The sequence below is a fragment of the Monodon monoceros genome, unplaced genomic scaffold (assembly GCF_005190385.1).
Source record: "Monodon monoceros isolate NGI ecotype Baffin Bay Population unplaced genomic scaffold, NGI_Narwhal_1 Super_Scaffold_4, whole genome shotgun sequence".
NCBI lineage: Eukaryota > Metazoa > Chordata > Mammalia > Artiodactyla > Monodontidae > Monodon > Monodon monoceros.
Window position 1 is genome coordinate 24,347,605 of NW_021703781.1, and position 27,633 is coordinate 24,375,237.

The following is a 27,633-nucleotide window of genomic DNA, read 5'->3' on the forward strand; positions in this document are numbered from 1 at the left end:
ACTTTATTGGCTATGAAAGCATGAGCAACTTTTATGGGCCTTTCACCTGTAAATGGAGGTTAATGCTTATTGCAGGTGGAAGTTGTAAGGATTTATGAGATAATGAATGTTTTAAAAAATTATGCTTCTTTTTGTTTTAATTAATTAATTTATTTATTAATTTTTTTTGGCGGTGTTGGTCTCTGTTGCTGCGCACAGGCTTTCTCCAGTGGCAGTGCACGGGCTTTCTCTAGTTGCGGTGAGCGGGGGCTGCTCTTCATTGCAGTGCACAGACTTCTCATTGCAGTGGCTTCTCTTGTTGCAGAGCACGGGCTCTAGGCATACGGGCTTCTGTAGTTGTGGCACGTGGGCTCAGCAATTGTGGCTTGCGGGCTCTAGAGTGCCGGCTCAGCAGTTGTGGCGCACAGGCTTAGTTGCTCCGTGGCATATGGGATCTTCCCCGACCAGGGCTCGAACTCGTGTCCCCTGCATTGGCAGGCAAACTCTTAACCACTGCACTACCAGGGAAGTCCCTATCCTACTTTCCAAAAGAAAGTTTGGAAAGTTTGGAAAGGGCTTTTTTCCCCCCCATTTTTCTGAATTTTCTTCATCTTAACAGAATGTAAATTTACCCATTCATGGACAGAACAACCAGTTTTTTGGCTCTCATTCACATAAAAATACTTATTTCAATCTAGTCTTCAGTTGAACATCTTGTTTGGGTTTTTAGTTCCCCTACTATTTTGAGAGGGCTTTTCTTTTACATCTGATTGATGATTCAGCTACATAATTGCCCAGTTATAATTTATGACTCGGGTAACCACAGAGTTTTGAAAAACATTCCTTTAGAAGTACTTTTCTTTAGAAGGAGAATTCTTCAGATTTTCCTTGGCAGTCATTAATAGGAAGAACTGATTCCTTTGTACATAAAGCAGATATTTGTTGGGCATCTGCTATGTGCTAGTCATTGTGCTAGGTAGTAGCTGGTAATATAAGCTATGTCATCTAAATTTTAAGTAAAATGTGATAAAATATTTAGAGCCTTAGAGTGAACAATCTTGATATAATCTTGCTTGAATCTATTGTGGTGAATGAATGAGGTTGAGCTTTACGCTGTTTAAGAAGTCTATCCAGGGACAGCCCATCCGGGAAGGTTCTGGTTTTTGTTTTCTGTTAATGCACTTGATTGGTTGATTTTGGGGTTTTGTCTTCTTTTCTTATTCATTTATGTTCTCCTTCACCTCTGAGAACAACTGGATTACAGTCTTCCATTTTCTCTATCACTCTAGGTTACTGAAGAAGCAAATACTGCACAACAAATACCAGTTCAGTGTAGCTACACTAACTGAATGTATGCTAGGTGCTGTGAACTGTAGATCTAAAATTAGGGCCAAGAATAAGAGTAAGAATTCAGTCATCATCAAAGTATTCATAAACCATTTTTTTTTACGATTTTTAAAATTTTTTGATGTGGACCATTTTTAAAGTTGTTACTGAATTTGTTACAATATTGCTTCTGTTTTATGTTTTGGTTTATTGGGTGCAAGGCATGTGGGATCCTAGCTCCCAGACCAGGGATTAAACCTGCACCCCCTGCATTGGAAGGCAAACTCTTAACTGTTGGACCGCCAGGGAAGTCCCCATAAACCATTTAATTCTATATGTTTTTCGATAGCATATGCCACCTGTAATACGTGTTTTTTGTTACAGGTATTTTGAAAAATAGTTCAGTTCTTCTGTAAAGACAAGAATAATAACAAGGTAGATGAAATTCATAGATAGTAACCTGGTAGGTTTTAAGACTGAGGCAAAACTCATAGGATATTTTAAGTATAGATAGTAAATAAACAAGTAGCTTGGGAAACAGGCAAAGTTGATACAATTTGTTAAATATAAATAGCAAGTAAGTTTGTAACCTGTAAGACTGCTAAAGACAGAATAAAGAAAACCTGTGTTGTAACAAACAAGAGTATTACTGATACATAGAAAGAGATGGAAAGACCATATTATGATCATATACCACTAGGCTCACTTCTCCAAAGATCACTCATTAGTGAAACTTACTATCTTCTCATTCTAACCCCCACATGCATATAACCCAGGAAAGGCAAATACAGCCATGGCTGTTCAGGCTCTTTTCCAAAGTGTTCCTGATTTTTAATATCTCCGAGGGACTCCTGCCTGTAGGCCCCCTTGCTCAAACTGTGGCCCTGTTCTCATAATGATACCATCATCATCAGGGAAGGCAGATGAGGTGAAAAGCAGATGTTTGAACATTCAGGCAGTGTGGTCCTTATACTTGTTTGCACCCTGTGTGTTAACTTACTTCAACTCTCTCCCTTGCTTCTTGTGTGTTTTAAATGGATACATCTGTGTTAAGCATCTTAATTTGGTTGGTAGGCCCTTTCCGTTCTGTGTCCTCTGGGATAGTTTGCTTATGTATGTATTGATACTTGGAGTCTACCAGGGCTTTAAGATAATTTCCCCACATCACACCAGGTTTAGATCGATTTTTCCTTGTTCGGTAGTTTAACAACAATAACTCTCATGGTAGCTATGGAAAAATATGCTGAAACATTGAAAGAGAATGTTACTTGGCAAAAATCATCACCTCTATGAAAGAAGAACTGGAAGCCATAGGAAGGGTAAAGGTTAACATTGACAGTGTAGAGCTCATTCTGTCAGATCTTACCAACAATCCATACTTTGATATATCAAGTGATGTGACAAATCATGTCAACAAGAAAATGTTCCCATTAGCTCTTAGATAATTTAATTTGTTAAAACATGTTTTTGAAGATTTTAATGAAACCACAGGCAACATAAAGCAGTATTGTTGATATCATTTCCAAATATAATTTCTAGACTTTTCTCATCTACATATTTGACAGACAGTGCAAATTTAAATTTTGACAAATTCTATTCAGTGTAAACTTATTAATGAAAATATTTTATCTTCTAAATATCCTGCACACCTTGTATACAACACTGCTAAAAAAAAAAGGGATGTGATTTGCTTACCTATGATATTGATGCTTTCATAGTGAACATTTTTGGTCACTTTTCAGTTTTTTAAAAATGTACAGATGCACTTAATGTGATTTTTGACTTAAAAAAAATGGAAGGAGATAGCCTCCTTGGACATGTGCCTAAAAGATGGCTATAATTGTTGCTGGACCTAGAAAATATGTCCTGCAGTATAATATTTTTAGAATGTGAGACAAGAAGAATGTCCTTATCTAATGTGGCAATACATTGAAGATGAGAATGCAGAGAAAGATTACAGTAAAACAAAAATTTATATGCCATTTCTCCAAAAGTGTTTGATGATATTTGAAGAGGCCATAAGGAGGCTAGGAAAAACTCATACAATAAACAAATGATTCATTTTTCTGTAATATGACTGCTTTATATCTCAAGAGGGGGAAAAGTTTACTATAGAAGGGCAGCCAACTTAAATAGGGCTTTCTCAATGTCTTTACTAAAACTGTAAGTTACTTGGACTCCAACTTTGATAACAGAAATCGCAGTCACCATTGTGGTTTGGAGTATTTTGAAATAATGTTCATTTTAGGCATGGATAGTATATGTAATGAATCTGTAAATGCAAAGGACATGATTGAATAAGCAGTTGGAATACCAAAACAAGAATTTAGATAGATTCAAGGTAGATGAATATTTTGTAGAGCTAGAAACTAATTCTTGTATATCTAAATGCCTGCTATTGCTAGTAAATAAAATCCTAAGTATTCCATGCTCAGATGCTTTTGTTGAAAGAATGTTTAGCTTGATGTCATCATGTTGGACTGACACCAAGAATGTGGAGATAACAGCAGAGCCATAAGTCAAAGTGAAATTTACTTTTAACTATATTCAGTTTTACCACACATTAAAGAAGGTATCCTATGGTTTTAATCAGTTCAAAGAAGTATTATTGGAAAGGAAACACACAGAGTTAAAATATTCTTTTATTTCATGGGACAAAAAGGAACACGTCATTGTTATTTTTTTCTAAATTTTGGTAACATCTGTTTAATCCAACTGTACTTACTCTTCTTTTTAAAAATCTTATATTTATGTACATTAAGAACATACAATATGGCCTATAGAAATTGAAATACGTAAAAAGAGTTTTAAAAAGTTAAAATAAGTTGCTATATTTATTTAAACAAAAGAAATGATAAGTTTTCCCTTACATACACTGTTTAGTTAGTCCTTCTTTTAATTATTACTAATTGCCACTTGTTAATTATTCATATTGTTTCATTTAAATAATAGCACTTATGTAACAGAAAAGGAAATAATACAGAATAGTATATAATTTCAGTTAAGTATTGAAATAATAACCATGGACTGGGTGGCTTAAACAAGAGAAATTAATTTTCTCACAGATCAAGGAAGCTTAGAAGTCTAAGATCAAGGTGTTGGCTACTATGGTTTCTTCAGGGTCCTTTCTTCTCTTGCTGCTTCTTCAAATATTTGTTCTTCTGTGCATACACTTCGTGTCTCTGTGTATGTTCCTATTAATTCTTATAAAGACACCAGTTAGATTGGATTAGGGCCTAACATAAATGCCTCATTTTAACTTAATGACTCCTTTAAAGCCCCAATCTCCAAATATAGTTGCATTCTGAAATCTTGGAGGTTAGGGCTTCAACATATGAGTTTTGGGAGGACACAGTCCATGACAAGTACTCATTTGTTTATATTTTTTAATTTTTGGTAGTATACCATTTTGATTCCCATCTTATTTACTTTTTTGTATGTGTTTTAGTTATTTTCTTGGTTAATTTGGGGATTACAATTAACATTCTAAACTTATAACAACCTAGTTTGAATAGTACCAACTGAGTTTCAGTGGCATAAACACTGTGCCCCTTTATATCTCCATCCTCCCCCTTTATATTGTTGTTGTTCCTGATTATATCTTTATACATTGTGTGCTCATTAACACAGATTTATAATTATTGTATAGTTCATTTTACCTTTTAAATCCTCTAGGAATAAAAGAGGAGTTGCAGACCAAAAGTGTGGTAATACTGGCTTTTTTTTTTTTGCCTTAGAATTCTTCATTAATTTTCTTCTTCAGGCACTACTTGGCCATTTTAAAGGCACATCAAGTTTCTCTTTAACGTCTTTATTGGAGTATAATTGCTTTACAATGGTGTGTTAGTTTCTGCTTTATAACAAAGTGAATCAGTTATACATACACATATGTCCCCATATCTCTTCCCTCTTGTGTCTCCCTCCCTCCCACCCTCCCTATCCCACCCCTCTAGGTGGTCACAAAGCACCGAGCTGATCTCCCTGTGCCATGCAGCTGCTTCCCACTAGCTAACTATTTTACGTTTGGTAGTGTATATATGTCCATGCCACTCTCTCACTTTGTCACAGCTTACCCTTCCCCCTCCCCATATCCTCAAGTCCGTTCTCCAGTAGGTCTGTGTCTTTATTCCCGTTTTGCCCCTAGGTTCTTCATGACCTTTTTTATTTTTAGATTCCATATATATGTGTTAGCATACAGTATTTGTTTTTCTCTTTCTGACTTACTTCACTCTGTTCAGCCACTATGGAGAACAGTGTGGAGGTTCCTTAAAAAACTAAAAATAGAACTACCATACGACCCAGCAATCCCACTACTGGGCATATACCCTGAGAAAACCATAATTCGAAAAGAGTCATGTACCAAAATGTTCATTGCAGCTCTGTTTACAATAGCCAGGACATGGAAGCAACCTAAGTGTCCATCAGCAGATGAATGGGTAAAGAAGATGTGGCATATATATACAATACTGGCTTTTATATTTTCCTATGTAGTTACCTTCATCACTGTTCTTTATTTTTTGTTATGTTTTTAGGTTACTGTCTAGTGTCCTTTCATTTCAGTCTGTAGGATTCCTTTTAGCATTCCTTGTAGGGCAGGTCTGCTATTAACAACTTCCTTAAGCTTTTGTGTTTATCTGGGAATGTCTTAATTTTTCCTTTATTCTTATTTATTTATGTATTGGCTGTGCTGCGCAGCTTGTGGGATCTCAGGTCCCCAACCAGGGATTGAACCTGGGCCACAGCAGTGAAAGCCTGGAATGCTAACCACTAGGCCACCAGGGAACTCCTTATCCTTTACTCTTAAAGGATAGTTTTGCCAGATGTAGAATTCTTGGTTGATGGTTCTTTTATTACTTGAAATATGTCATAGCATTGCCTTCTGGCTTCCATGGTTTCTGATGAGAAATCAGCTTGCTTATTTATTCATTTATTTGTTTGTTTGTTTGTTTATGGCTGCATTGGGTCTTTGTTGCTGCACACGGGCTTTCTCTAGTTGCAGCAAGCGGGGGCTTCTCACTGCGGTGGCTTCTCATTGCGGAGCACGGGCTCTAGGCACATGGGCTTCAGTAATTGTGGCACATGGGCTTCAGTAGTTGTGGCGCACAGGCTTAGTTGCTCCGTGGCACGTGGGATCTTCCTGGACCAGGGCTCGAACCCATGTCCCCTGCATTGGCTGGCGAATTCTTAACCACTGCACCACCAGGGAAGCCCGAGAAATATTATTAATATTATCGAATACCCCTTACTCTTGACAAATTGCTTCTCTCAGCTTTTAAGATTCTTTCTCTTTCTTTTGATAATTTAGTCAAGTCTTGGTGTGAATCTCTTTGGGTTTATTCTCCTTGGAGTTCATTGAGCTTCTTGGATGTATAGGTTCATATATTTCATCTATTTGGGAATTTTTTGGCCATATGTCTTCAAATATTTTTTTCTGCTCCTTTCTCTCTTCTGCAATTCCTCCAGTACATATGTTGGTGTACTTGATCGGGTTTTGTTTGTTTATTTTTGTTTTAATGCTTCTTTGGAAAGAGTTTGGAGCTGCATACCCCATCAAGTTGCTCCATAATTATCATTATTTATGTATTTTTTGGTCTGTTATATTTGTTCCTGTGTTGGGATTCTAAAAAGTTGGTCACTCTGTTTTAAGGCCAGTGACGTATTGTTTTCTATTCTTATGCTGGGCTATTGGTTTTCATAAACCTTACCTACTTAACTTATTTGTATTAGCTCTTTGCAATCTTTATTTTATACTGTTGTATACACTCTCAACCTTTAGAGCCTCATAACAGCCTGTGAGATAGGAAAAAAGATGTGATCTCATTTTAATGAAAAGGATTCTGGTTAAATAAGATAGATAAAAATGCCATGGTTGGTAACTAAGCAGATCAGAATTAGAACCCAGGTCTTCTAACTAGAAACTTCTGATTGCTCTCCTTACTGGAGATTTCTCTCTCTTCCTTAGTGGACTTCAGTTTTGACTTGTCCATATATGTTAGATTTGAGTAGCGTTTCACATACTCTCTCCACTTTTTACAGTCTGCTTCAATTTGGGAAGAATTGGAGGTTGTCAGAGAGAATCAAGTAGCCATCATTTTTAATACAGTTCAAATTAAACCAACTCTTTCCTTCATGCTTCTGAGGGACAGCAGTTTTTTTGGTGTTTGGATATCTTTTTGCTCCATTGCAGTATATGCTTTTTTCTGACTCGTATTTTTCAGAAGCCTCGTGACCTGCTACCTGTGGTATTCCTATATTGTTTTAAGTTATATAAGTTCACTATTAAGTTTCCTGCAAATTGATTTACTGATCTTTGCAATGTTCTATACCTGTTAAAAATTAGTCATTTTTGCATATGTTCTGGGCAGCTAATCAAATATTTTAAGTGCCTTCTCAGCCTTTGTTACCTGAAGTATAAGTAGATCGTCGTTGGAATCAATTATTTCTTCTTCCTCTCATCCCCCAAAGTGTTGAGGCTATATGGATTTTTATGATTTGCTATTCAATAATAAAAAGTAATCATTTTCTTATTACTTTAATAACTGCCATTTTTTTCTAAATAAAGTATATTTTTCTCATTTAAAGCAAAGATCTTAGGGATAAAATAGTATTCATTCTTTGCTATAATTGAAATCATTTATTAAAAACTACTAAATGTGTATATGTTCCTTGCCAAATAGCCCTCTCTCCTCCATTTTTCTTCAGGAAGTAAAATATGTTCCTAATTACAAATTTTCTTCCTTAATCATTTATATAAATCCATCAGTAATAGATTTGATTGTTTTCTTCACATAAGTATTAAACGTTTCTCTTGGTCACTTGAATTCTTATATCCTTACTTCTAATTCCTCACTGGTTCTCTCATTATTGACTTTTCAATCTTTCTTTTTGTCACCTCTCTCACAGTTAGATAAGCCTCTATGTTTAACTTCTAGTGAAATTTTAAGCAAGCTTTTGTTTTGTTTTTAATGCAATTTTGAGAAAACTGTCTTGTGCCAGTATTTTTATGTTTTATACAGGATAGCTGCTGGGGTGTGTGGAGGGGGGAGAGGTGCTTTAATTGTTTTTTTCCTACAAACATCATGTAATGAACCAGTTTTCAGAATTGTGTTTTAAAGTTTTCCCAAACTCATTGTATATTGAATACCTAAAAACATTTTTTATAAAGTTTATACAATTATGTTTGAATGAATAGAAACATGTTCAACGCAGAATTGTAAAGTTGATATTTTAAGAACCATGTAGCATTTCCAATTAAGTCATAGTATTTAGAAATTAAAATTGAGAGCCTCATGTTTTCCTTTGGAGACCTTTTTTTTAAAAAAAAACAGTTAATCTATGTGGCTTTCCTGTATGAATAAATATTATTCTGATTATCTCTTTTTATGACCTATTTCACCTGAAAAAACTATATAGAGATTAAAAGGCATTTTAGTAGATATATCTTGGAATCTGGGAACAGTGCAGACTGCTTAGATCTAAAGAGAAGAAACGACATTGGAGTGATCAAAGAGAATTCTCCCTTCTAATGCCTTACACCTGGAGCAGTTGCAGAACTGTCAATAGCACAACTACATTTATAAATATCAGAGCAGGATGTGGCAGACGGTGGGTGATACAACACAGAGTCTTGTCAAACCTTTATGTCACTAAAAAGGAGGTTCCTTTTAGTGCCAATTTTAAGATTAATGAATAATTTTAAGTAACTTAGGTCTTACAAAGTAAAATTGACTATTAAAATTGTGGATTTCTCCTTGCAATTGAAAAATTTAAGTATGAATTAACACCTCCCTTCCTTGGTAATCTTTTTCTTTGTTGAATAAGACTGGGAGATTTTAGTAGCTAAACTAAGGTGAAGAAAGTAGTGTTTTGTTTTCCTGAAGGATATTTTTAATGTGTTTGTGACATCCTTCTATGTTAAATCAGATTCTTTAATGTAAAGCAAAACCTATATTTTCTCTCTTCCTTTCTATCTCCCCCTCCTCTTTTCTCTTTCCGTCGTCTTTTCTTTCTGCTTTTTGTCCTTTAAGCCTTATTTTATGTCTTGTGTTAAGGGATTCTTTTGCCACTGTTAGTAAAACATGCTTTTAGTTTTGTCTCAGTAGTTAAGGTGTGCTCTGAGGTTGTTTAGTATAAATCTACACCTACACATCATAAACTATCCACTTTATGAAAGAAAGCATACCTTTTACACTTATGAACCTTAATGGGGTACATTGTCTTGCAGTATGACATTAAACATGGGTATAGTTTGAGATTGTGTCTCTCCTGCCTAAGAGCAAAGCAACAAGTGCTTCAGTAAGGAAAACCACAAGTTGCAGGATCTTCTTTCATTCAGGGGATAAAATTCTTGCCTTGATTCCATTCCTTTTCATTCTATTTTGTAATTAGGTTTCAGGAACTTTTAAAAATAAATGTCTTGTTAATTAATATATTTATTTGAACTGAAAAATAAAGTCAGATCTTTTCTGGGAGAGAAAAATGTCTCATTTGTTTGGTTGGTTGGGCAATGAATATGGTGTTTGCCATTTAAATAGTGGTACTGTCAACTGCCATGTTTTTAAAGACAAGCTTTTCTAGAGTATTTCTGTTTTCTTTGGTACTTTTGGCAACAAGATACTTGAGAGAAAATAAAAAACAAAATAGTCTAAATTTTAGCTTAGCACAGCGTAGTGGCTTAGGGAATGTGCTGTGCAATAAGCAAAGCTGGGCAAGTACAAACTTGGGCAAGTCACCTAACCTTTTTTTAAAATATATGTTTTATTTATTATTTATATTTTATTTATTTATTTGTTTTTTAAAATTTATTTTTGGCTATGTTGGGTCTACGTTGCTAAGCTCAGGCTTTCTCTAGTTGCGACGAGCCAGGGCTACTCTTCGTTGTGGTGTGCTTCTCATTGCAGTGGCTTCTCCTGTTGCAGAGCACAGGCTCTAGGCACACGGGCTTCAGTAGTTGCAGCATGTGGGCTCAGTAGTTGCAGCATGTGGGCTCAGTAGTTGCGGCACGTGGGCCCTAGAGCGTGCGGGCTTCGGTAGTTGTGGTGCATGTGCTCAGTAGTTGTGGCACACAGCCTCAGTAGTTGTGGCGCACGGGTTAGTTGCTCTGCGACATGTGAGATCTTCCTGGACCAGGGGTCAAACCCCTGTCCCCTGAATTGGCAGGCGGATTCTTAACCACTGCACAACCACGGAAGTCCCAAATCACCTAACCTTTTCAAGTTTCAGTTTCCTCTTCTGTAAAATGGGAATAATGATAGTACTTTTATAGGCTAACATTCTTAAAAGGGAAAATGGGACTCTCAGATATGCAATGAACACGTCAACAATTTTATTTAACTCTAATTAGTGTACAGGTAAGATGTTGCAATTTATTTAAAGGGGAATTCAAAGACTGGAGGTATGTGTGGTCCATGAAATCAATCTACAAATATTACAAAACTGACTTTGGTGGGGTGGTGGATTTCATTTGTGTCTCTACAGGGCAGATTTTATTTTCTGATTTTTTTATAGGCAATAATTATTGCTATAAGTAATACACAATTTACAAACTCATGAAATAGCTCAAAGATACATGCTTCATGATAGGGAAGAATAATTCTAATCCTTGTATTTTCACAGGTTTTATTAAGAATAGTTGTTGAGTTGGTAACAATTGTTTTCCCTTTTTAGCCTATTGCTATAATTTATTATTTTAATATTTTTCCTTTTATTAGTTTTGTATTCATTAAAATATAAGCATAATGAGGGCAGGCACTTTGTTTTGTTCCCTGCTGTGTGTCCTCAACATCTCCAGTAATCTCTGTGACTTGGAAGACTTTCAGTGAACATATTTTGAGTGATTGAAGTGATTAATAGATACAACCCTATATGAGAAAGTTGTATTTTTCTTTACTGCTCGATTCTCTGGTTTGTATTAATTTTATTTAGTTTTTTGACAGGGCAGAAGCATAATTTCTGTACAAGCATAGGTATTTATTTTAATCTAATTATTGAATTTTTTCTTTTAATGTCATGCGTTGGTGTATTTTGACAGCGATATAAACAAAGTTTATAATGAAGAGTATTACCATTGAAGGCAAAGATCTGGATTCTAGACCTGGTTCTTCTCTGAGTGGCCGTCAACTCTTTGAGCAGTAGTTTCTTCACAAGTAAAATGAGATGATAAAACACTATAACCTTGTAGTTTATTAAGAGAATTAAACGTGATAATACACATAAATTACCTAGGAAGGTTCATGGCACATAGTAAATGATCAAAAAAGCTTAGCTGTGCTGTTAAACTATTATTTTAGTTGGGTTTGATTTTTGGTGTGTTATTTCATGGAGTTGTAAAAGTTTATATTTATTCTGTAAAAGCAGTCATTTCAATAGTGTCCTAAAAATCTGTGCTTACATATACAGTTAGTTATATAACTATCTCTGATTTGAAGGACTCACACGTGTAATGTAATACAATGGTGATTTGTCACATAAATAATAGATATGATAAAGTAAAATGTGGGACCCTAATGAATACCCTTTTATAAGTTGGTATTCAAGATGTTTACATTCTTTTTAATACATGCTCTCATAAGATATTCACCATACTGAATAAAATAACATTGTGATTGTTACTTGGAACAATGAACAATTTAGCTAACTTCTGAAGCTTAAATCAGAGGTTTGAATTTTGCTTAACAATACATTTTGAGCTATATAAATAAGGAATTTTAAAGCATTTGATAATCATTTAAGGTTCCCCATTAAGCCCTGAATTTAGTCAATAATATCCAAGACAAAGCATATAGGAAAATCATGTTTTTTTTAAAATTTTAAGTTGAGTATTATTGCAAAATGTTCTTGATTCCACTGGAAGAAATTCAAATTATGTAAAAGAAAATGTTTCAGACAGTTTTTATTGTGGCAGTACTTTATGAATACGCTCTTGAATATAGCAGCTTATTGATAAAAATTTTGAATTTGTAAATGAATGAGGCATCTGTCTTAAATCTTATGAAATTGCTCTTCATTATTCATAGATATAGTCTGCATATTGTAGTTCACTATCAACTTCTGCAATCTATAATAATGAATTGTCAAGTTGAGAATCTGTGATATTACTTTCCAGGGTCTACTAATTTGCCTGCTAGTCATCTTTAACTGTAAGAAAGTGAGCCAAAAGCTGGCTTCCTAGGTACTATCCTGTTACTCTATCCTGTACATTGCTGCTTATAGGTGACCAAATACTGAGAACCCCCATTCCCCACTTCTTGTCTTTTGTTTTCCCCCTCAGAGGCATTGTTGCCATCCATTAAGAGCCAGTAACTTCCTATTTTCTAAGTTTATTTCTGTACCAGTCAATATTCTTATTCCACCTTTGGCATTTTCAGGAGCATGTATTCACATTGATTTATAAAGTTATTTAAATATACACCTGTTTAATATTTTTATTATTAGGAAATGAAAGGCCTGATCTTCTGTCAATGAAATTTGAAATAAGTGCAAGGTAAATAGGATGAGGTATATTTTCTCTTTTTGAAATTAAACTATGTGTATGTTTGGCCCTAAAGATATATATGTATGCATGTATACACAGAGTTTGTGAGGTAAAATGAAGAATTGACCTAAGGAACCTTATCTCATTCTACTGTCCTACCTGGATCCGTCCCATGTAAAGCGTTTAGAATCCAGTATGCAGTGATACAATGCTTGGCCTCATTTTCATAGACCTTACTTGGTAGTAATTGTGGTCCATCCCATCATGACAGCTATAATTTCCTTCTTTCACAAAGTCTCTACGTGGAAATTAACGGCTATGCAGTGAGCTTTTCAAATAAGGGAGAAGAAGATTGGATGGATGGGTGGAAGTTAGCTGACCATTGAGAAGCTCTGTTCTTGGTAGGCGTAGCAGGTTGATTGCATGTGGTGTCTAGTTAAATTGAAGAACTTTGCTGTTTACTGTTTGTGTATTTAGAAGTGATTTAACAACATGTAACAGAAAACTGAAAATTTTGAGGATTTAAAAATTTGAGATCTGGCAGAATAAGAAACTTAGAGAGGTTTGATTTTTCCCCCTAATAATCTGCTTATTATTTATTTATTCCTCCACAGAGCCCCCTTCCCCCCCCCCCCCCCCCCCCCACCCCACCCCCCACACATGGACACTGAGGAGGTTGTTTGGAATGGGTTACAACCTGGGGCCTGGAGTCTTGAAATCTGAGGCACCCTCTTCCGTCATTCTGTGGCTTAGGTGGGGGTATTGTCCAGGCAGAACTGGTGTCTCCGTTTGGATACTGCAGAAGGAAGGGGAACCTAGGCACACCCATAAAGGTGGCCATACCCAGAGGAGTTGATTGGCAGGCTGGAAGACAAATTTTCTCGATAAAGGCACTTTTACCTCAGTTGTGGGCTGGGAGGAATTATTTCGATGGCGGTGTTATTTGCAGGTTGCTGAGAGAAATGAAGGGAGTTCACCTACATTGGGCCATCTGCAGGGTCAGTAGGGGCTGCTGTATGTCTTTGCTGCCGCAAGGGGAAGGTAATGTAGGCATCATAGCCAAAGAGTAATGTAGGGATTAGGCCCAGTACCCCTGCAACGATTTTGGAGTGGTTTCCTCTCTCACCAAGCACAACAATGGAGGTGATCAGGTAGAGGATGACCGCTACGAGGGTTCGGAAGAAATCACTCCAAGGCCAGTTGATGATCTGTATCTTGGTGTGCAGGTCACACATGTAGACAACAAAGAGAGCAGCAAAGATCATCTCTGTCACCGACAAGGAGGAGTATCCTGATGTCGAGGCACCGAAGCAGATCAGAATCACCAGGCACAATATAATTTCAGCAAACAGGAGAATTCCCTGTCGGGGGCGTGAGAAGTTGGAGCAGGCGGCCCAGCAGCCGGGGCCGAGAGGCGCTCGGAATCCACCATGGCGTGGACCGGAGTCCTGAGAGGCACGGAGGATCTGCTCGCTTGTGCGTTTGAGGACGGTGCACACCCAGACATCTTGCCCGCTGTCTGACCGGGAAGGGGGCCCTTGGGCGAAGGGAGAGGTTTGATTTTATGAAAGCAATACCAGTTATAGTCCTTTATGAAGATAGCATACAATTTATGCAAATATAATAATTAAAAAATATGTTTCATTAGATAGATCAGATTACTTTCAGTTATGTTCAGAATAGTAATTATTCATATTTATGGACCACTAGGGATTTGTGCTTTATGTAACAGTTGTCACCTTCTCTCTCTCTTTTTTTTAAAATAAATTTATTTTTGGCTGCGTTGGGTCTTTGTTGCTTTGCACAGGCTTTCTCTAGTTGTGGCGCGCAGGTTTCTCATTGCGGTGGCTTTTCGTTGCGGAGCATGGGCTCTAGGCGCACGGGCTTCAGTAGTTGTGGCACATGGGCTGACTACTTGTGGCTTGGGGGTTCTAGAGCGCAGCCTCAGTAGTTGTGGCGCATGGGCTTAGTTGCTCCACAGCATGTGGGATCTTCCCTGATCAGGGCTCGGACCTGTGTCCTCTGCATTAGCAGGCGGATGCTTAACCACTGCGCCGCCAGGGAATTCCCGTCACCTTCTCTTGTATTAAAAATTGAATGAAATGTTCATCAGGTAGACTAATACAACTCACATAGGAAAGTAATATTTGAACCATGTGATTTATCTAAAAATACTGGGGAACTAAAAAGTAATACCTCTGTGAAGCATTCATATAAATGTGTCATTTGTCTGAAATAGTGAAAGTCTAAGTATATAGAGCAGTACTTTAAATTATTTAGAGTAGGCCATTTTCCCTTCCCCAAACTTATAGATTTAATCCTACCCTGAGGAAAATTATACTAAATGGGAAAGATTGTAGTCAGTAATAACGTAGTCAGTGTTGCATTTTTTTTAAAGCAGGGATTATCAATTCTTAACCATCTCCTTTAGGCCCCTGTGGAATGAAGGTTAATTTTATAGCAGCAGTGACTACAAGTAATGTACATTGCTGGGGACATGTACAAAGCTGACTTGATAGGGCTTGTACTTTTGGAGTGACTGTATAGTAGGTGGAAGTAGCAAGCTCAGCCTTTGGGCTCTTCTATGTGTAATCAAACCTTTCATGTAGGAAGTTGTGGCAGGTTGATACTTCCCCCTCATACCCCCTTATTTGTAGGGTTTCTTAACATTTTTTAAATGGTTTTAATTGTTAAACTTAGAACACATTTTAGAAAATTGAAATGTAAAGAAAGAAAAAATGACAGTAACCTCTTTTTTATTTTCCAGTTGTATGTGAGTCAGTGTGTGTTTACATAGTTCTACAATTAGAGAACTTGGGGGAGAAAACAGTTTCCTTTGTTTTTTTTAAGTAAATTCAGTTTGTGTCATGTAGTTGTACAGAGCCACCAAACCACAATCTTAGGGAAAATAATGTAAAAAGATTATTCCAAATGAAGGAAAATGGGCAGAGAACAGTATATTTCTTGAATGTGGTGCTTAGTTCTGGGAACCATATATTTAGAATACATGACAAACTTCTCGTTGTAGATGACATTGGGCAAGTTTTCCTATAGCTTCCTGTGCCTCCGTTTGCTCATTTGTACACTGTAAAATGCACACTGTACACTTGGGATTGTGAGGGTGAAATGTAAAATAAAAAATGGAAGAGTATGTACTACTAGGTAAGGTGCTGGCACATGAAATCTTATCACAGATGTTATTAAACTTCAGTATCATCATCATCATTAAAGATTATGTGATTTAATTTCTCAGTGTTTTCACAACATATTTATATGAATAGGTGGTACACATTGATATATTGCACTGTTGAGAGCCATTTTCAAAATAGTCCTTTAGTTATACGTTTATTAAATTGCTGCTCTGCCTACTGTGACTTCTCAGAAGTATAGTGTTATGGGTGGGATGTTACATAGAAATGTAGGGATTGAAGTAAGTGTTGTCATTTCATAAAAGTTAAATCTCCCAGTACTCTCTGTCATCCTTTTGGTTAATGATAAAAGTTTGTTGGGAATTCCCTGGTGGTCCAGTCATTAGGACTCGGTGCTTTCACTGCTGAGGTCCTGGGTTCAATGCCTGGTTGGGGAACTAAGATCCCACAAAGCCGTGTGATGCAGCCAAAAAAAAAAAAGTTTGTCTTCCACAGAATTAAATGCATCTTTTAATTTAATTTTCTAATGTTACTCTGTTTGTATTTACCAAAATGCAATATGCATGTTTTGGTTTTTAAAGTATCTCTCTCAAGTTCTTTGACATTCTTTCATTTAAAAGGTAGAGCCTAATTTCCCTGTTGTTGAATATGCCCAGACTTAGTAACTTGCTTCTAACAAATAGAATGTGTTAGAGTTGTGTGTGGCATTGATGATGTGCATTGATGTGTGGCATTGATGATGGGCTGTTTCTGAGGCTAGGTATTGTTGCTTCCACATTGTTTTCTTTTGGATGCCCATAATAAGAAAGTCAACTGCTGTGTCATGAGGACACTCAGTCATCCTACGGAGAGGCCCTCATGACAAAGAACTAAAGTTTTTTACCACCAACGAGCACCAACATGCTAGCCATGTGCAGGAGCCAGCCCCAGTCACCATAACCTAATGAGATACCCTGAGACACAACTCCTTTGCTAAAACACTCCCAAATTCCTGACCCATAAAAAAAGCTATATAATGTTATGTTTCTTATTTTAACTCACTGTGTTTGGCAGCAACAAATAACTAAGAGGCACAAAGTCCAAAATTTTAAAAGGTCAAGAGTATGTAGGGAAAAGTAGATTTTCCTCCTGTGCCCATACTCTGCTCACCCAGTTCACATAGTTAGATGTGATTCCTGTAACAAGTTTCTTGTGTTCTTCCAGAAATATTTTATTTCTTTACAGCTATGTGCGTATCTATTAATGTGTATTTTCTGCATATGTTATACTGTATACACAGTTTTGTATTTTCATTTTTTTTTCTTAATAGTATATTTTGGAGATTGTTCCATACCAGTGTGAAATAGATATGGCTGATTCTTTTTAATGGCTATAATGGTCCATTCTATGATAGTATTATAATTTTTTTTAATAAATAAATTTATTTATTTATTTTTGGCTGCATTGGGTCTTCGTTGCTGTGCGCGGGTTTTCTCTAGTTGTGGTGAGCAAGGGCTACCCTTTTTTGCGGTGCGCAGGCTTCACATTGTGGTGGCTTCTCTTGTTGTGGAGCATGGGCTCTAGGTGCGTGGGCTTCAGTAGTTGTGGCATGCGGGCTCAGTAGTTGTGGCTCACAGGCTCTAGAGCGCAGGCTCACTAGTTGTGGCACACGGGCTTAGTTGCTCCACGGCATGTGGGATTTTCCCGGACCAGAGCTTGAATCCATGCCGCCTGCATTGGCAGGCAGATTCTTAACCACTGCACCACCAGGGAAGTCCCAGTATTATAATTCGTTTAATGAATCTCTTACTGTTTAACATTTAGATGGCTTACAAAGATACTTTAGGAGTACCTTAATATGCATGTTATTTTCCATCTGTATATCTTTTTTTTTTCCTATGTGGGAGTCACATAGAAGGTTACATCTGAATAGGTTTTTTTTTTGTTTTTTTTTAATATTTATTTATTTGGCTGCTCCAGGTCTTAGTTGTGGCATGCAGGATCTTTAGTTGCAGCATGCAAACTGTTAGTTGCAGCATGTGGGATCTAGTTCCCTGACGAGGGATTGAACCTGGGCCCCCTGCATTAGGAGCATGGAGTCTTAGCCACTGGACCACCAGGGAAGTCCCTTCCATCTGTGTATGTTTATAATTTAGTCCTAGAAATAAGAATTGTTGGCTGAAAGAGCATAAGCATGGTAGATTTTTGTACAAATTGTCAAATTTGTCCACATAAACATTTTACCAATTTTTATTTCTATCAGAACTGAATGCATATATTTGTTTTAATACATCCTTACCAATTCAGAATATAATCAGGGTCTTCTTTATCAATATGCTGTGTAAAAAGTAAGATCTCATTGAAAGTTTACATTTACATTTCTCTGGATGACATGAATTACTTGGATGGAGTGAACTATTTTCTGAGAGAAATAAATTACCAAAATTCATTCTAAAAAGAGAAAAATCTGTGTGGTGTAATGCTCATATAAGAAATAGAGCAGATTATCAAAGAGCCTCCTCTCCACAAGAGTAAAAATCCTAGGTGACTTCACTTGGCAAATATACCAGACTTGTGAACATCAGATTATTCTAAGATAATTAAACCATTGAGCAGCATAGGAGAAAAAAAACCCTTCTAGATTCTTTTCTTTCAAGCTGGTCTCCCATTGATACTATAACCCAACAAGGATAGCAGAAAGAAAAATAAGCAAGCATAAAACTAAAAGTATAGATTAATACTGTTTTTGACTGTTGTGAAAAAAAGCCTAAATACAATATTTGGAAATAAATTTAGTACCACATTAATAATTGTCAGTGACCAAGTTGAAAAGTTAATTCTGGGAATGCAAGGATGGTTCAGTGTTGCAAAATCTGTAATTTGTTCTCATAGCAATAAAACAAAAGAGAAATAGGATCTTCTATGGAGATGCTAAAACAACTTCCATTAAAGAAAATAGATATATGTTTTCTTAATAGAATCTGTCTCTCTCAACTCCAATGCCAGTATCATATTTTATAGATAAAATAGGGAAATAAAATTAACACTACCTTTGTTGAGTCTGTTGTGGAAAACCCCAACAGAATGAAGTGAATACTGTTGTAAACAAAGAATTAATAAATTAGGTGGATTTAAAATTTAGGTGCTTAAATTAATAGATGGGATAAACAACTATAAACCTCATTTACAGTAGCAAACAAAAAGGTAAATACCTTTTGGACAGGCATTGTTTTTATTCTGGTTTTCTGCAATCTCTCCCCCACCACCCCCCTTTCATATTTCCTGTTTTTTTTAAGTGTACTTTTTCTTTTCTCTTATTTTTATTTCTATTTGTTTTCTGTCTCTATCCTTCCATTGCCATGTGACTTTATATATTCATTGCTTTGAGCTGTAAGAATAATTTAATACCAGAAACATTACAGATAGCTATATTACAATGCATACAGAAAATATAGTTAATATAATTTACTATTGTAGCTTACATCAAAAAGTACAAAAATAAGCTAATTCTTGGGCTAATTTTTGTTTTTTACAGATGCAGGGAAATGCCTGAATTTCAATCTTATACACCACAATGTGTTTTGAAAGTTTCGTATCATGCTTCTAGTTTTGAAAACTATTCTTTATTTTTATTTCTCAGAAATATGATACTCTAAAATAAATATATTGATAAATGATTATTTAAGTCATTCTACTTCAATTCAAGTAGGAAAGCCAGAATAATTTAATATCCCAGAAGAATAACAAAATAGAAATCAGTGGTAATTCTATGTAACATTAGCCTATATTTCTATTTAACTTTGAAATCGTTTGTTGCCTTTAGCTGGATCATATTTTTTGAGTTTTACTTTAATAGTAATTTTGCTAATGTAAAAAGTTACTATATAATGTCATTAGTAATGTCATGCTTTATCAAGCTGATGCTCTCTTAAAAATTGTTGATGATACCAATATGAAATGAGGGAGGTATATGTAGTTATGAAAGACCTTAACATTACTGTGTATCTTTTTATTTAAGTGCAAAGTATACTCATATTGTTTCTATCACCATTTTTTTTTTAATGGTATAAGCACAAAGAGCTATATTATGATGGTGAGACTATGAAAAGGTAAATTTATGGTTAGCTTCCAAATCTGCTCTAGTGTTTATTACCATCTGGTCTCTTTGGAGAATATTATAACTATTCATGGGAGTGTTTTCAACACAAAAAAAGGATGGTTTGTGTATTGGCAGAAAGCAAAAAATACCAGTGGTTTAAACCATATGTAGTTTTCTTAGAATTAGGCAAGGGAAATGAACTGAAGAACTAATTGAGAATCATTAGTAGTTATGTGGTTTATCTCAATTTTGTCAGAATTCATTCATAAAGGACAAAATATTGTACAAGAAAAACTGAAGGTAGTGGAAATACAACAATAACTCCATTTGGCATATTCTTTTATTTTCGTTTTAATCAGTGAAATGTTAAGATGGTCTCAAATCTTGATGTAAACCTCAGAAATAAAATGAGGAATATATGTCAAATTTGAGGACTTTTTAAAAATAAAAACAGAAAGATATTCATGTTAAAATAATTATAGAGATGAACACTTGAAGAATGCCTTTATTAAAGGTATTTGTCTTGAATTTAATGCAAACATATTATTTTAAATAATTTTATGTGTGTCCTAGACTTATATCACTCTTAAGGAGTAGAAGTAGTTTGCAGTGTTTTAAGCTTAAGTTGATTTAATAGTAAAAGGATAAAAAGAAATATCTTTTCACTTTTCCATTCTAAGAGTTGGAGAGAGGTCTATAAAAAAAATGAGACGACAAGTCAAAAAGTTGAATTCATCTATTTTTATTCAGCAGTTTTAAACAAAAAATGCCTGGTGGGCTGGGAGTATACAGGAAATTTAAATTTGTGATCAAGAATAAGAAATGCATTTGTGGTTTAAAAAAGAAATACCAGCATGTCACATTAAAGTTATGGTGTCTACAGTATTGTACAGTTAGCAGGAAAATGTATTACATCAGGGGCTATGTTGCACTTTAGAGAGCTAGTATGGGGATGCGGATGAAGAGAATAACTCCGTAGAAGGCACGACCATTAATAATCCAGTCAGAGAGGAAGAATTTTGCTGTCTCCCATGTAACATAAAACAGATGTTACATTCTATTAAAAACCTTCTTAACTAGAATGAATGTTTAGATCACTGGTCAATAGGAGAAACATGAACAATGGTAATTTAATGATTTTGAAAATTTATTGTTTGTCAGTTAATATTGGTGGTAGGGAGGGTGAAGGGAAGCTTGCTAAATGTTATTGTATTTTGGATATCTTAATTCAGAAAGCTGAAAGGCAACAGTGAACTATATTTTTAATTTATTTTACAAATCTAAGCTATTTTCTTTCTCAGAAATTGTTGTAAAAACCAAGAAATTTAGAAACTGAGTTCTGATTTAATAAATCTGAATAGGTGATTTAAATATATCTAAAAGTGTTTACTTTATTAACTTTAAATGAAAGCTGGAAACATTGTTAAGTAGTTGGCAGTCGAAAGAAGACATATGGAGAAAAGGCCACTGGGGATGTTTCCACAAAGTCCTAGGTATCGTTTCCTTTTCTTTTTTAAAAGATTGACGTTTTTTCCCCCAGTATTGTTTTGCATAAAAAATTTTTAGGTGTAACGTACATAAAATAAAATTGACCTTTTTAATGTACAGTTGTATAAGTTCTGACGTAAGCCCACAGTCATGTAGCCGCTACCAGGAGCAAGATATGTTTTAGTTCCAGCACCCTAAAACTTCCCCTGTGCTCTTTTGTAGTCAGCCTTTCCCCCACTGCAGCTCCTAGTGATCACTGCTCTGTTTTTGTTGGCAGAGACAGACCTCCTTGCTTGGTGTGCCAAGACTGTAAGACTCTGACTGCTCTCTTTCCTAGGACATTTCTCAGTATTATTTATATAGCTGGTGGACTTAAAACATGAGGTAACTGTCTCTCCCCAGACAAAGAGCAGACTTAGTTACTGTTTGCTATAAAATTGGTAGATTCCCCAAGCTTTATGTTCCTCACCTGCCAGTGCAAACCCAGTAAGTGCATGCATAGCATCTATCTGAACCATCCTGTTACCTGCATAGGACTTGGGGCAAGGGCAACTGGTGCAAATATGCCCATGTTCATGTGCCTTGACTTGAGTAAAATATAATCTTTTGCCTTTCATCCAGGGGTCTCGTGTCTTCTGCCCTTGTCTGTGAATCAGCATCAGACCTTTTTGTTGTTGTTAGCTTTTAAAACAAGGTAGAATCAAATTCCAAATCATAGTTTTCTGTTTCTACAGTTTTGCCTTTTCCAGTGTTTCATATTGATGAATCTAGCTCCTGGCCAAAAACCTGTGTGTGATTTTTCAGGCCAATCATAGGGATCTACAAAGGTTTTACTTGGTGGGGTTTATGTGGGAAAGCTGCCTTCCCCACACCAGACTTGGTGTAAAGCCAATGAATTGCTGTCTCTGAAGGAAGTTGCAGTCAAGGACTCATCCCACCTGACCAGCTATGCTCTTACACATGTCAGTATTCCTAGCCCAAGCACCTTAATTTGGAGGTCCCTTTATCTGGGGCTTTTGTTGAGGCCTGGCTTAGATGCTTCTGTCAAGACTTTTTTATTAGGGAAGTGACAAAGAACTTTGGAGACACCTTTCTGTAGTGTGACTTAGAACTCAATACTATTCTACACCTAGCTCTCCCCCTTCCATCTTACACCAGACCCAGGGTCTTAAAACTTCAGAACCCTTTTTGGGGGGCTCCCTTGGCAGTGAAACAACTCCCGCAGCTGTGCAGATTCACCTGATCCTTGACCAGTGTACTGGCCCTCCGGGGAAAGTGGAGCAGTGGGGAGCTGACACTTTCTCCGATTTACCGTCTTTCTTATAGTATCACAGTAAGTGATGAAAGACTTAATTATTACTTTCACTTTGGCTTGTCTTTTTCATTTGTTTGTTTTGTCACGAGGCTTGTGGGATCTTAGTTCCCCGACCAGGGATTGAACCTCACCCTGAGCAGTGAAAGCACAGAGTGAAAGCACAGTGAAAGCACAACTGGACCACCAGGGAATTCCCTAGCTTATTGTCTTAATCGACTACTCTGAAACCTGGCAGCTCGCCTCTCTCCAACTCACTTGAGTTCCTGACACACATAAATAGAATCATATAGTGCATAGCTTTTGAATCTTGTTTCGTTTAGTTGGCATAAGTGCATCAGAGATTGTCATCCCTTTTGTTGAGTATCCGTAATTTGTTTCTTTTATGGCTGAGTAGTGTTCCGTCATGTTGATGTACTGCAACTTGTATATCCATCCCCAATGGAGGAATATTTAGATTGTTTCCAGTTTTGGTGATTACTAATAACTCTGCTATAAACATTTCTGTGTAAGTTTCTTTATACAGACATACATTTTCATTCCACTAGAAGTAAGATTGCTGGATCACATGCTTCATAAGGAACTGCCTAAGTGGCTGTATCATTTTACATTCCCACCAGCAGTGTATGAACAGTTTTATTGGCTTCACATTTTTGCCAGCACTTGGTATTGTTAGCTTTTGTTATTTATTCGCTGTAACAGGGGTAAAGTAGTATCTCATTGTTTTAATTTACACTTCCTAATGATGTTGAATATATTTTTATGTTTTTTTTACTATCTGTGTATCTTCTTCAGAGCAGCGGTCAGATCTTTTTTAAAAATCGTGTTCATTTTGTTATTGAGTTTTGAGATTTGTTTATATTTTCTGAATATGTCTCTTGTCAGATATATGATTTGCAAGTATTTTCTCCCATTATATTCTTGTCTGTTAATTTTCTTAACAGTATCTTTCAATGAGCAGAAGTTTTTACGAATGTATCAGTCTGTTTTTTACAGATAATGCTTTTATGTGATACTCTTTGCCTAATTGAGGGTCAGAAAGATATTCTTCTATATTTTCTTCTAGAAATTTTATAGTTTTAGTTTTTACATTTAGGTCTGTGTTCCATTTTGAGTTAATTTTTGTGTTTGTAGGATGAGATGGAAGTGTTCTTTTTTTAATCCCCACTTTGGCATATGGGTATCCACTTGTTCCAGCCAGTACCCTTTCCTGAAGTCTTTTTAAATCACTTTAATTGCCTTTGTACCTTTTTCAAAAATCAATTATATGGTTGTTTTTCTGTACTGTGTGTTCTGTTCCATTGATCTATGTGTCTCTCCTGTCTCCAATATGCTGCCCTGATTACTGCAGCTTTCTAATAACCCTTGATATGTTTGTTTTCTGTGGTCTCTATAATCATGTTACATTGCATCTAGAAGTTGAAATTATTACATTTCACAGGTTGAAAATTTCTTACATTTGTAGTCATAAGCATCTATAAATTTTCACTATTGAATTTTGATTTAATGTACATATTAGAAATTGTTTCAATATGCAAAGTGCTGTTAACTTACAGTTGAAGAGTTTTGTAATAGTGACTTTATTTAATAGTAATAAGTAGAAAAATTAAATAGATAAAGGAAAATTTATATGTCTTATTGTCACTGCTTTTTTGTCACTACTTTTTTTAAATGTTTTTATTTTTAATGAGACTTACTTTGTTTTTGTGGGTGGTTTAATTTTTATAGGTTTTCCCAGCAGGAGAACCTAGAACAAGGATTTTAAAACAAATAGCCAATTTGGAAGATGTAGGTAACTTTGGCAAGGGTGGCAGGAGGTGATTCAGGGAACACAAAGCAGCTAATAAAAAGTCATTAATCGAACTACCACAATAAGTTACTGGGGCTTTATCCTGTGGGGAGATTTTGAGAAAAATCAGTGTTGAAATCGATTTCAGAATTAACTCACTGGAGATGCAAGTATATTTCTTGTTATTGGCTGTGGAGTGCAATTTGGAAGGCTGTGCACCTGCCTAGTGCCCAGGTGGGCATAGCAGCTTTCACCAGTTCAGAAGAAAATCCCCCTGGCACAGAGAGGAAGCTCCTAGCTTTTGGAAGCCTGGAGCCAGGGGAAATTGTTAGGTCCAAAGGATATGAGAGGGGCACTGACAGCATCTGATGCATGCCCTATGACTTTTAAGTCCCTTTTCTGGGTTATCATAATAAATAGCTTTAATCAAATGATCCCTATAATGATATTTTCTGAATAAATTAGATTATATTTTCTGTACTTATGTGTCTGTCTCCACTTTTTATTCATAAAGCTTCATTAACTTTTTGTATATTTATCCTTGTCATACTATGTAAAAGAGCTAATTAACTACACACTTGGAAATATTGTATATTCCCTTTTCAGGTAATGTTAAAATGTTAAATGATAAAAGAGGATACATAAGATGGTAAATAAGCATATAAAACATTTTCAATATCTTTAGCCATCAGAAGAATGCAAATTTAGAAAATGTGATAATTAGCTAAAATTTTTAAATGATAACAGTGACAAGTGCTGATGAGAATGCAGAATGACTGGATCTCTCATACATTGCTAGTGGGAATGTAAAATGGCACAGCCACTCTAGAAACAGCTTGACATTTCTTATAAAATTGAACATACATTTTCATGACTCATCAGTCAGATTCCCGACCATTTGTCATAGAGAAATGAAAACTTACGTTCACGCAAAAACTTGCTACACATATAGTCATAGCACTTTATTTGTTATTGCCCCAAACTGGAAACAATACGAATAACCTTCAACAAGTGAATGGATAAACAAACTGTGATACATCTGTACAATGGAGTACTACTCAGCTTTAAAAAGGAATAAAATATTGCTACAGACGACTTGCATGGATTTCAAGGGGGTTACACTGAGTGAAAAAAGCCAATCGCACATATTTACATTCTGTATGATTCCAATTGTATAATGTTCTTGAAATGAAAAAAAATTACAGTCTTAGAAAACATTACAGTGGTTGTCAGAGGTTAAGGATGAAGGTGAAAGGTAGATAGTGTGAATGTAAAGGAGTTGCGCAAGGGACTTTCTTGGTGGTGATGGAAGAGTTCTATATCTTAATTGTGGTAGTGGTTGCACAAACGCATACAGCGTATAAGATCTCATAAACTGTACACATACAGAAATGAGAGTGCATGTAAAAACTAGTGAAATCTGAATGGGGTCTTCAGTTTAGTATTGTACCAGTGTCAAGTTCTTGGATTTGAAAATGGACTATGGTTATGTAATATGTTATCTTTAGGGGAAGCTGGGAGAAGGTAATGTGGGAGCCTTCTATATTATTTTTGCAACTTCTTGTGAATCTAAAATTAGTATTTGGTCATTCAGTATGTTCTATTTATTGACACTCTTTTCATCTTATATTTAAGCTGATTATTTCTTCATGACAGAATAATCTCATGATATGTACTTAAAATTTTTTTTTAAGTTAGGGCTTAAAAGACTATGAGACTAATTGTATGAAAATTAATTTTGTAAACTATTTGTCCCTTGGGTGTTAATTTTTAACCTTTTCACAGAATTTCAAACTTGCAAATATAATTAGAATAGTTTTATTTTTTAAATGAACTCCTTTATAGACTATATTACACGACACTCATGATGTCTTCAGAATTCTAGGCTATAAATCGAAACTTTTGGTGGTGACACATCTCATTGATATAAACATGTAATTTTCTCTTCCTGTAACATTCTTTTCCTTCATTTGACCAGTTTGTGCCCATTTCATATGTCTCAGCTTAAATGTGACTTTCTTGTGGAGGTCTTACTTCTGACACTCCTCTTTCCCCCAAAATCTGTCTTTGGTGCTACTCACGTATGCTCCTATACCAAGTTGGATTCATTTTACAGATGTACAAAGTGACCAGATAATGGACAAGTTAATCAGCCTACTGAGACAGTGGCATTTGGCATAAAATATCAGAATACACCCTAAATCTTAAATGTGTGAATCAATTATTTAAAACAGGAGACCAGCCAACCTATTCTAGTGATGCTTAACAGAGATGTATTTGTAACTGGTAGAAGAAGAATCACTCCCAGGGTACAAGATCAATTGCTGTTTGTCTTATTCACCTGAAGATAAATTGCTTTCTCAGATTTTGCAGACTTCCTTTTCCTAAAAAAATGATTTATTAAAGTGGAGGTTCCTTTATTATATCACTTACTCTTTGCTTTATAATACTTTTATATTGAAGGAAGCCTAGAGGTCAACAGTAAGTAGTCTTGTCTCTTCTGCTCTTTATTTCACTGCTATTTTTAAACCAGTTGGTGAAATTCCCTTCCATTTTGAAGAGCCGTTTTTCACCTACATATGAGGGAATTTAAACTATTAGAGCTGATATTAACATTCTATTACTATAAATTGTCTTTGGTTTGTTAAAAAAAATATATATATATATAAATTTATATTTATTAAGTGTAATTTTAGGATTCAGATCTATTGACCAGAAAAAGTAGTTTTTTTTTGGTATGAGGGAAAGAAACGGTATAAAATACTGGTTAATAATCTAAGGAAATGTTTTCAATGTTTCATTATGTATCTGAATTTTGCATTGTTTGTATTATATGAGAAAAACTTGGTTGTTTCCCTATATTCCCATATAGTTTTTTGACAGTTTGAGAAGTATGACAGTTTTCATTTCTTCACCTAGTAACTTTTCATTCTTAAAATACATTTTTTAAAATATTTATTCATTTAAATATTTGTTTAAATATTTAAATAAATATTTTATATATATATATATATATATATATATATATATATATATATA

General features: G+C 35.5%; 1 protein-coding gene and 1 pseudogene across 8 annotated transcripts in view; one reads left to right on the forward strand and one right to left on the reverse strand.

The window, feature by feature from the left end:
- The window catches only part of ADK (adenosine kinase), a 488,464-nt gene that overhangs the window by 182,944 nt on the left and 277,887 nt on the right, over positions 1-27,633 (forward strand). The gene's annotated exons all lie outside the window — the stretch shown is intronic.
- LOC114908749 lies at positions 13,498-14,327 on the reverse strand (annotated as a pseudogene).